The sequence below is a fragment of the Chrysochloris asiatica genome, unplaced genomic scaffold (genome assembly GCF_000296735.1).
Source record: "Chrysochloris asiatica unplaced genomic scaffold, ChrAsi1.0 scaffold00043, whole genome shotgun sequence".
Lineage (NCBI taxonomy): Eukaryota > Metazoa > Chordata > Mammalia > Afrosoricida > Chrysochloridae > Chrysochloris > Chrysochloris asiatica.
In genome coordinates this window covers 1,258,907-1,268,969 of record NW_006408561.1, presented here as the reverse complement: position 1 = coordinate 1,268,969, position 10,063 = coordinate 1,258,907, and the positions used below count along the sequence as shown (strand labels likewise).

Genomic DNA, 10,063 nt, shown 5'->3' with positions numbered 1-10,063 from the left:
TTGAGCTTCTTGAATGCTTATCTTTTCACTTTTCATGATGTTAGGAAATTTTTCTTCCAGAAGCTCTTCAACTATCTCCTCTGTGGACTTGTGTGATTGTTCCTGTTCTGGAATGCCAATAATTCTTATGTTATTCCTTTTCATGTTATCCAACATGAATCTTAGGCCTTCTAAAGATTTTTTTTTAATCCTTTTTTATGTTTGCTCTTCTATCTTAGTAGTGTTGCGAGATTTTTCTTCTAGCTCACTAGATCTGGCTTCTCTCTCTTCAGTTCTACTTCTTTGCCCTTTCAGTGTATTGCCCATTTCTGATATTCTATTATTGTTTGGATCTCTTTCTGTAGGTTTTGAATTGTTTCCAATGCTGTATCTATCTTATTTGATTGTTCCTGTAGTGCTTTCCTGACTTCTTCCTTATTTTTCTCATCTCCATTATATAGTGTTTTGATACATTTTATCATCATTTTTCTGAATTCCTTCTCAGGCATTTCCAAAGCCTGCCATCTTCTAGTATGGAGTGTAGGTCTACTTCCAGCTTGTTTGTCTCACTTTATCTCATTTTGGACATGTGCAGATAAGGTCATCTGCTTCTGTTTTTGGGCATATTCAGGTGTTATCTATGGCCTTAATACTTAGATTGGTGTGTATTTTGGTATTTTTTTATGCTTTCTGATTGCCTCCAGGTAGATGTGATCAGGAAATGGGCTTCCCTTTTCACTCTTCTTCTTGCAAAATTTCAAGATGCCAGTGTTGGTTGATTTGTCGTAACTTAGGATTTAATTTTCGGCCTGTTTCCTTTTTTGTCTGCTTTTCCTTCTCCACAATCCCTGTTCCAGGCCTTTTTTTCTAGTTACAAACAGTTCAGGGCCGGCTGTGGCCGTTTTGGTTTTAAGTGGAAACTGTCTCTTTAAATTTCTAGGAGATTTTCGCACATGTGTAGTAGAACCTTCTGAGAGTGGGGCTGGGGTGTCCACTAGCCCAACCACCTCTATAGTTACTAGAATGGAGGTGCGCAGACAGCAAGGGGCCAGTGAACAGCTACCAAAAGAAAAGAATGTCCACATCTTATCTCCGAGATTCTGCCAGGTGTCTGTGGCCACTCTGATCCTTCCCCCCCTTGGTCTCACTCAAGATGACGGCTCCTGGAGCAGCTGAGCATTCCGAACTAGAAAGCAATGGATTTCTTGCTTTTGCCACAAATTCCCCAGCTGTAAACCTTCCAACCTTATAAATAATCCTTTATATGTGGTTCAGAGTTCTGTTGAGTCTGCTTGGTAGGGTATTCTGTGTTGTTGCTGACAGAGCTCCTTACTGCACTTCCACTCTATCCGCCATCTTGTTTGTTCTCTTGCTTTATTTTCTTGATAATGTTTGCAGAAAATAGTTCGCCTCGAGTTAGAACCTAGTCTATGGTCACTAACAACAACCATAATCAGTAGCTTGATTGTCTTTATCATTGGTACACAATTAAATTGTAATCAAGGGCATCTTACAGTCCATGAAATTTGGTATTTGCTTTTCAATACATTGATGTTTTCATTGCTAAGACATTTTAATTTCATTTTAAAAACACTACAGTTAACTCTTGAGTGATATGAGGACTAGGGATGCCAACCCCCTGTACATCTGAAAATCCGCATGTAACTTTTGACTCCCCAAAAACTTAGCTACATTAATAGTCTACTGCTTATTGGAATGATTACTGTTATCACAGTCAGTAAACATATTTTGTATATTATATGTATTTTATGAGGTCCTGTGTGGTGCTAGAGGGTAAGCACTAGACTGCTAACTACAAGGTTGACATTTCAAATGCAGTAGTTACTCTGTCAGCCTCCTGGTGTGGCGCTGTAGGATTAGCACTGAACTGTAAACTACAAGGTCGCCAGTTTAAACCCATCAGCTGCTCCTCAAAAACCCTATGCAGTGTTGCTATGATTCAGAACTGCCACAATGGCAATTTAATAAAAACAGCCTCTCCTTGGAAATGCTATACAGAGTCACTATGATTTGGAACTAACTCGACGGTGCTTAACAACACAGCAACAACAGTGTATTTATACATATACTGCACTCATATGAAAGCTTCATTTTCAATATAGTATAAAAAGGTATTTTGTAAATAATGCATCGTTTCTAGGTCTGCTGGCATAGCTGCAGTGATGACTTCATTAATTTCTTTTTTTTTTTTAACGATGGTCCTTGCAATCAGCTGCAGCAGCCGATCTCAGTCTTCAGTCATATCAAACCATTCAGCTTTTTATTAGAATGTCATGCCTTTTCTCTGCTTTGTGGGAGCACTTGCAGTGTCACTAGTGACACTTTGTATGAACCCTAAAGTGTTGTGCAAATTTATGTTACTGTTCTAAACACAATGAAAAATGTGTAAGACAACTGTAAAGGTAGAAGTCTTATAACAAAAATGGGGGAGTACTTAATCTTACAGTCCAGAAACGGAGGACCCTAGGACCATTAAGGGAGAAGAACATGAGTGGAATGTGAGATCTTATCCAGAGAAGCAGCGACACCAGAGATGGAGACAGAGATGGGGAACATGGAGAGAGGGCAGGCGAGGACTCTAGACTCAAGGAAGGAGAAAGGCTTTGTGCTGGTGGCCAGGAGGAAGGCTGGCAGAATGTGCCCTTTTTGGTTTTTTAAATGACTATATATTGCTGAGTGTTTTTGTGTACATCAAAAAAAACAAAAACAGAGGGAATAGAAGTAAATACTGTTGAATGATGATGATACATGGAGGGGATTGTAATCATTGCAGTGAAATGAAATATAGTATGAGTGCAAACCCGATGTTCTCTCATGTAAACTATCACTCAATTTTTTATTTAAAAAAAAATTTAAAATACGTGAGAACAGCAAGATGCAGACACACCAAAAAAAATCAAGAAAGGTGTGTGTCAGGGTTATATCCTTTCACCATATTTAATATTTCTGTGCAGTAAAAAAAAAATAATTTGAAAAACTGGATTATATGAAGAAGAACATGGCATCGGGATTGGGGGAAGACTCATTAACAACCTGTGGTATGCAGATGGCACACCCTTGCTTACAAAAACTGAGTAGAACTTGAAGTATTATGGATGAATATAAAAGTCTTTGGTATGGAGGCTTGCACCTCAATGTAAATACAAAATTCTCACAAGTGGACCAATAAATAACATGATATATAGAGAAAAGATTGACGATGTCAAAGATTTCATTTTACTTTGGATCCACAATCAATGCTTATGGAAGGCAACAGTCAAGAAATCAAATTACTTACTTCATTAAACAAATAAGTTTCAAAAGACCACTTTAAAGTGTTAATGAGCAAAGTCATGGTATTTTCAATCACCTTAGATGCATTTGATAGCTGTACAATGAATAAGGAAGACTGGAGACAAATCAATGCATTTGAGTTATGGAGCTGGCAAAGAATATTGAGAGTACGATGGACTTCCAGAATGAGCAAACCTGCTTTTGGAAGAAATACAGTCAGATTGTTCTTGAAAGCAAGGATGGCGAAATTTTGTCCCTCATGGTTTGGATATGTTGTCAGGAAGGGTCAGTCCTGGAGAAAGACTGTTTTGTAAAGTGGAAGGTCAACTGGATGGATTGACACAGTGGCAGCAATAATGGGCTCAAATATAACAACAGTTGTAAGGATAGCCCAGGACCAGGCAGTGTTTTCCTCTGCTGTTCGAGTTGGAACCAACTCGAGGGCACATAAGAACAGAACTGTCCCATAATGTTTTCACGTCTTTAATCTTTACAAGTACAGCATAAATAGGTCTTTTCTCCCATGGAACAGCTGGTGGGTTTTAACCACCACTTAAGGCTGGCAGCCAAGTTCTTAACCATTGTGCCATCAGGGCACCTTTTAGAGACTCTATTGTTGTTGTTAAGCGACGTCAAGTCAGTTCCAACTCACAGCGACCCTGTATAGAGTTTCCGAGGAGCGGCTGGTGAGCTTGAACCGCCGACTTTGTGGTTCAAACCGACTTTGCAGTCCAGCACATTAACCAGCAGCACTACATAGATGGTTAAAATGAATGACCTCACTTACCAGTGCCAGTGAGGAAGAGCATGTTTGTGATGACAAAAAAGAGTCACAGATTCTTTTAAAACCCGAATGATACTGACTTTGGAATGCTATCACCTAGTCAGAGTTGGAGGAGGAACTCTCAAAGTTTCCAGCCAGTACAGCAGTACTCCTTGATGACCTCTTTGCCGAGGCCACTGCTGCCTGACACTCTCATTGACTGGCATCCAAGATCTCTTACATGTAAGATTCCAAAGATTATGAGAAACTTTTGACAAGGAGGAGGTTAAGTAGTAAAAATAACGTCTTTAATGTCTGCCCATTTTGTACCAGCACCTTCTGTACATTTCTAAGTTCACCCTCACGCCTTGCTGCATGGTGGGTTGTTACGATACCTGTGGGCAGATGTTGGGGCTGGGACAGTTTGGGACCAGTGTTCCGGAGTGCAGGCTCCATAGCCAGCATGTCTGGGCTGGGTGAATCCCAGCTCCTCCACTGGTGATTGATACCAAAAGTGCAGGATTTCAGTCCTTGATAAATGTAACGTGAGCTTGGTAAATGTTAACGTTTCCATAATAATGAAAATTTAGCAGTACATTTTCTTGGAACATTTCTCCTGACTTTAGACGGTCTTTTCTTCACCATACCACACCTCCCCCTGGGCCCCCCCCCACACACACACACAATGTATTTACCACTGTTTGTGTAATTCCCACATTAATTACTTGCTTCTCTGAGTTAGGACAATAAAGACTCCCACTAATGACTTACAGATGCTCTCCAAGAGGTTAAAATAAAAAAGAAATACAAAACAAAGATTAAAGCTAGGCTCAGAAGGAGTGGTTCAGATTAAGTCCAACAGCCATTAGGGTATGTGGCACAGGGCTGCCTTCTGGAGACAGCGGTGGTCTGGAACGTCTTAGACCCTCACTTACTCCTCTGTGTGTGGCCTGTGGACTCAGCTCTGGCATCACTTGGAAGCTTGTTGTTAGACATGTGGCATGTTATGCCTCCTCCCAGATCTTCTGAATATGAATCTCGACCTATCAACAAGTTCCCACCTGATCTGGAACCATGAAAGTGGAGCAAGTACTGGGTTAGGGCCTGAGATATGTACACCTGAGGACAGGCTGGGTATCATGCCCAGTCCTACACCTTCCAGCCCCACACCAAACAAAAACCCATTGTAATTAAGGTGATTCCAACCCTTCATGGTAAAGTAGAACCTACCCCACGGGGTTCCAAGGCTGTAATTGATCGGAGTAGATCACCACACCTTTTTCCATAGAGTGGCTGGCCGGTTCTAACCAACAACCTTTTGGTTGGCAGCTGAATTCTTAAGCATTGCACCATCAAAGTTACCAAATGTTCTTAAACCTGAAACTAGTGTCTGGCCTTTCCCTCCACCTATTGAATCAGGAGTTCTGCAGGTGAGGTGGGTGGGATTCTTCTGTCCCAGTAGTCCAGTTCAGAAGCAGTGCTCCTGCTACTCAGAGAATGCACCCACCCTGGTCATAGTAGAGGTGTAGGAAAAGGTTCAAGGGCTTTTTCTCACATGGTGTCAGGGGAGCCTCAGTGAAAGTCACACCTCCTTCCCCAGCAGGACCCTGTACAACCCAAACCCATCTATGGTCCAAGGACCGACCCTGTGTGCCTCCCTCCTCTTCTTCAGCTACCGCCATGGAAAGGACACTGACCTCCATAGACCTCAGGTCTCTTAACTAGCTGTGCCACCATGGGCAGTGAGCTTCAGTTTTTGCAACTGCTTACCAAGTGTACTAACTTTCTACTTATGCTGTAGTAAATTACCACAAATGTAGTGACTTAAACAATACAAATCTCTCTCCCATTATGGAGGTCGGAAATCCTAAAATTAGTGTGTTGGAAGGACTGCATTCTTTCTGGAGGCTCTAAGGGAAATTTTACTTCTTGCATCTTCCAGCTTCTAGAGACACCCACCTTCTGTGTCTTGTGGCCCTCAAACTCCATCTTCAAAGCCAGCAGCATAACATCTTCTGTGTCTGACATGTGTTCTCTTTATCAGAACTTCTGTGGTTCCATTGGACCCACTTGGGTAATAACGGGATCATCTCCCCACCTCAAGGTCAAGGTCCTTAATTTTATCACATCTGCAAAATCCCTCTGCCATGTTAACTTATTCATAAAAACCAATGGCCCTTGAGTGGATTCCGACTCCAGGGGACTCTATAGGAAAGAGTAGAATTATCTCTAGGGTTAACAAGGATGTCATCTGTATGAAAGCAAACTGCCACAGCTTGGAGGTCATCTGTATGAAAGCAAACTGCCACAGCTTTCTTCCTCACAGCAGCTGGTAGATTTGAACCGCTGACCTTTCTGCTAGCAGCCAGGTACTTAACCACTGCACCACAGGAATTCTCAACATATTCATAATTAATGGGAGTTAGAACCTGGACATCTCTGGGGGCCATTAGTCTACTCACCACACCAAGCTTTGGGGGTGGGGCCTGATGAGCTCATGCAAACACGCAAGTGACAGAACCCAGGAAATGGCAGCTCTTGTTCCAGCTTCTTGCTTTGAGCATTTCTGCAGCCTTGATAATCTCATCCCTGAATGCCTGCTCTCTATGCCTCACCCTGGGATGTAACTGTAGGCTGCTTCATGCTAACTCTTTTTTTTTTTTTACTTTCTGGTTTTCCATTTCTCTTTATTGCCTAGTTTTAAACGGTCAACATAAAAAAAAAAATTTTTTTTTGAAAATAAATACGGCTCTTTGGGCTGTAATATATAAGAAGTTTATTAACAAGGAATGCACTTTTCCAGCCACAGATGTCTTCAAAAATCAAGAAAAACAAACAGAAACTATTTATGGCCATATCTGATACTTAAACAGCCAAAAGCTGCTCTGACTACAGCCTTTAAACAGTGTGGGTGCTTTATCCCTTTTCCCTCCCCTTCAGGAAGTACATTCACAGTTCTCTGAAATGCTTTCTACAGAGGAAAGTTAGGAGTCAATGCACCTTTCTGCAAAATTGTCTAAACAACCTTTTAAAGCAAGTATACCAATGGAAAACTGCATCCAAGTCTACCCTTGGATTAGTCCAAAGTCAAGGATTGTATACTGTTTCAGCCTGTTCTGGTTTCCCTCAGTTCCCACAGGGCACAGAGACATTGTTCTCCTATCGCCACCTGTCTGTCTTCTTCAACATGCCTCTCTGATCATTCTGCTGACTTCCCTGTAGAACTCAACAGTAGAAAAAGGAGTCCCAGAGGGTCCATTCAAAATGTCCTTTAGTTACATCTTTGTAAGAGAATGTTAGGAGCATATTCCATATGATTCTTTAATTCTAATGAACAGCCAGACATCAGCAGAGTTGTCAGTCTGAATGTCATAGATATCTTATCCCCATTGATGTGAGTAGATAGTCTTCATTTTGACTACAGATGATAATTTTTTGTATGATCATGGTAGAAATTGACCTGAAATGTGTCATCATTGAAGAGCATCATTGAAGGCTTATCAGATTTGAGCCACTGAAGGAGGTAAGAGTTAATGTCTTCGAATATCAATGACAGTGGGCAGATCGCCACTATCCATGAAGTTCTCTGTGTAATGAGAGGAGTATTTCAGCACCATCACTTGACTAATGAATTGTCCAGTGGCATCTGTTGCTGGGAAAACAGAGCACTGGCCAAGCTCTGTGCAATAATGAACTGGGTTTTTTTGTCTGAAAGGAGACTCGTGTGAGCACCATTGTTTAAAAAAAACAAAAAACACTCCAACAGTATGGTCTGAGAGCTGTTACCCAAAGCCATTCTTGTTAAGAATAATCGACCCATTTGGTGACCTACAGAAATGATGTGCTCTTTGGGAATGCAGTCAGCTTCTGGCATGTTTTATAGACATTCTCGAAGGATTGTTGCCATTGTATCTGCAACACTCCCCATGGTATTACTGTCTTCGAAGCATTCAGTGCTACTGCTGCAGCTGCCAAGAGTCCCTCTATCATGTGTATAGCACCCCCGATCTGCTGCTTATTTTCTCCTATAGGTATTCCAGATCTGGCTACTGTCGTGGCAGATGGCTGGAGTTCCTCTTCTTCTGTCCTGTGTTTGCTGGGTTGCTGAGTTATTGAAGTCTTTTTCAAATCATGCCTAAGCTTGTAAATTTCTTCATTTTCTTTAAACACTCTATTGTATTTGTCAATATATCTGACTATGTGTTTTTTGCCACCAAAAAGAGCAGCAGCAGCTTTCTTAAAGAAGTTCTTGGCTGGACTTGACAGATGGAAATCTGTAATTGTATAACAACAGCTAGAAGTCTGTCTGGAGTAAAGCCCTACAAAAAAAAATTCATGTCGAGTAATATTGTCCAAACTGGACCAATCTTCTGGATTTTGGACAACATGCTAGCTATTAAGTGCTTTGCAGGAGCTACCAAGGATGATGGCATTGAACTCTTGAACAGCCAACTTAATTTCCAGTTTGCACATGTGTCTGTCTGCCTCTCCCAAATTAGACTGTACCAGGGGGCTTTTGAAAACTCATGGGGAAATTCCACTATCTTTTCCATTTTCCCATGAACTTTTTGAAGCCTGCTATGCTTCTTCATGGAGTCCTGGTATGGTGCTGCAGGAAAATGTGCTGGACTGTGAGGTAAATTTGAGCCACAAGGTCGTTGGTTCAAACCCAACAGCTGCTCCTGGGAAACCCTAAATAGGGTCTCAGTGAGTCAGAACTGACTCAATGGCACTTAACAGCAATAACAAATGCTTATTCAAGGCAGATCCCTCTGTCTCCTCCACTGTCCTAGCATAGGGCCCTGCAGAGGACAAATACTAAATATTATCTGTTAAAGGGAGCTGGGATGGTATCAAGACCACTGTGGCAACCAGGGCAGAAGGGTCAAGCTCATTAGCAACTATTCTTGCAGGAGAAATCCAGCACCTCACACCCGTCTTAACAATCACCTCTCTGAGCAACCACCCCAAGATCCCAAAGGGGAATCGGAGCAAGAAATCTACCTCTAATCATTCCCACACAGATTGTATTTCCAGGAGTCAAGAACTAGTCCTCTGGATAAATACATTAACACCCAACTTCCCTTCAGTCGCTTCCTCTCACCACTGTTTAACTGGATGAAATAAAGTCTCCAATGCAAAGCTGTCCCAGGCTCACAGCATAGGACTTAATCAGGCCACTGATTTTGCTCCATAAACTTGATTCACTTTATCTGACATTGCCTGGGAGAAGAAAAATGAAATAAGAAAATTCTAGATCTAATGCAATACATTGATGTTCTCTCTGTCCAGAACATAAGAGCACAGCTATTTTTATCCACAAATGAGCTGTTTACTTGTCTCCAACTAAGCCTGACTCATAAAGCTAACCTTATAAAATGAAGACGTTCACTTTTACTGGAATAGCATGACATTTATGCTTTCTTAACAAACCAAAAAGGCTGGAGGGGACAGGGAGAAGCCGAGTGTGTTAAACCGGTGGATCCTGGTGTATGAGGAAGCGGAGATTAGAATCACCTGTCCTTACCCACTCACCCTTTCACCTTAGCCGTTAAAGCCTGAAGTTTTAAGTTGTCACAGCAGACTGGGCAACATAGAAGGATCCGTGCTTAGCAACCAAAGACAGAGAGAAGAAAACATTGGGTGGTGCCTTCCCCAAAGCACAGGGTTTCTTTTCTATAGATCTGGATTTTGGTGGAGTCCTGGCTTTGCTGACTCCCAGGATCAATGTTTCCGGGGCAGACAGCAACCAAATTCTTGGGAACACCACCCTTGGACCACCCATGATCCTTTATTTACTACAATTTTTGTTGTTTGAGTGAGCTTAAAGGAGTTTTTCATGTTTTTTGCTTTGTTTTATTTAGGCTTAGGTTTTTTAAACTGTGCCTTTGGGAACAAGAAACACCTATTCTTCCTCTTTATCAAAATAGGTACCTATTTTCCATATTTCTTCAGGTTCTTCAGGTTTGTTCCCAGTGCCCATCAGCAGTATTTTAATGACAGCTTTACTTTTTTTTTTTTTTTAAT

General features: G+C 41.5%; 1 protein-coding gene and 1 pseudogene across 1 annotated transcript in view; one reads left to right on the top strand and one right to left on the bottom strand.

Annotated features, from left to right (window-relative positions):
• RARRES1 (retinoic acid receptor responder (tazarotene induced) 1) overlaps positions 1-10,063 on the top strand; it is an 85,506-nt gene that overhangs the window by 41,299 nt on the left and 34,144 nt on the right. The gene's annotated exons all lie outside the window — the stretch shown is intronic.
• LOC102818240 lies at positions 7,308-8,469 on the bottom strand (annotated as a pseudogene).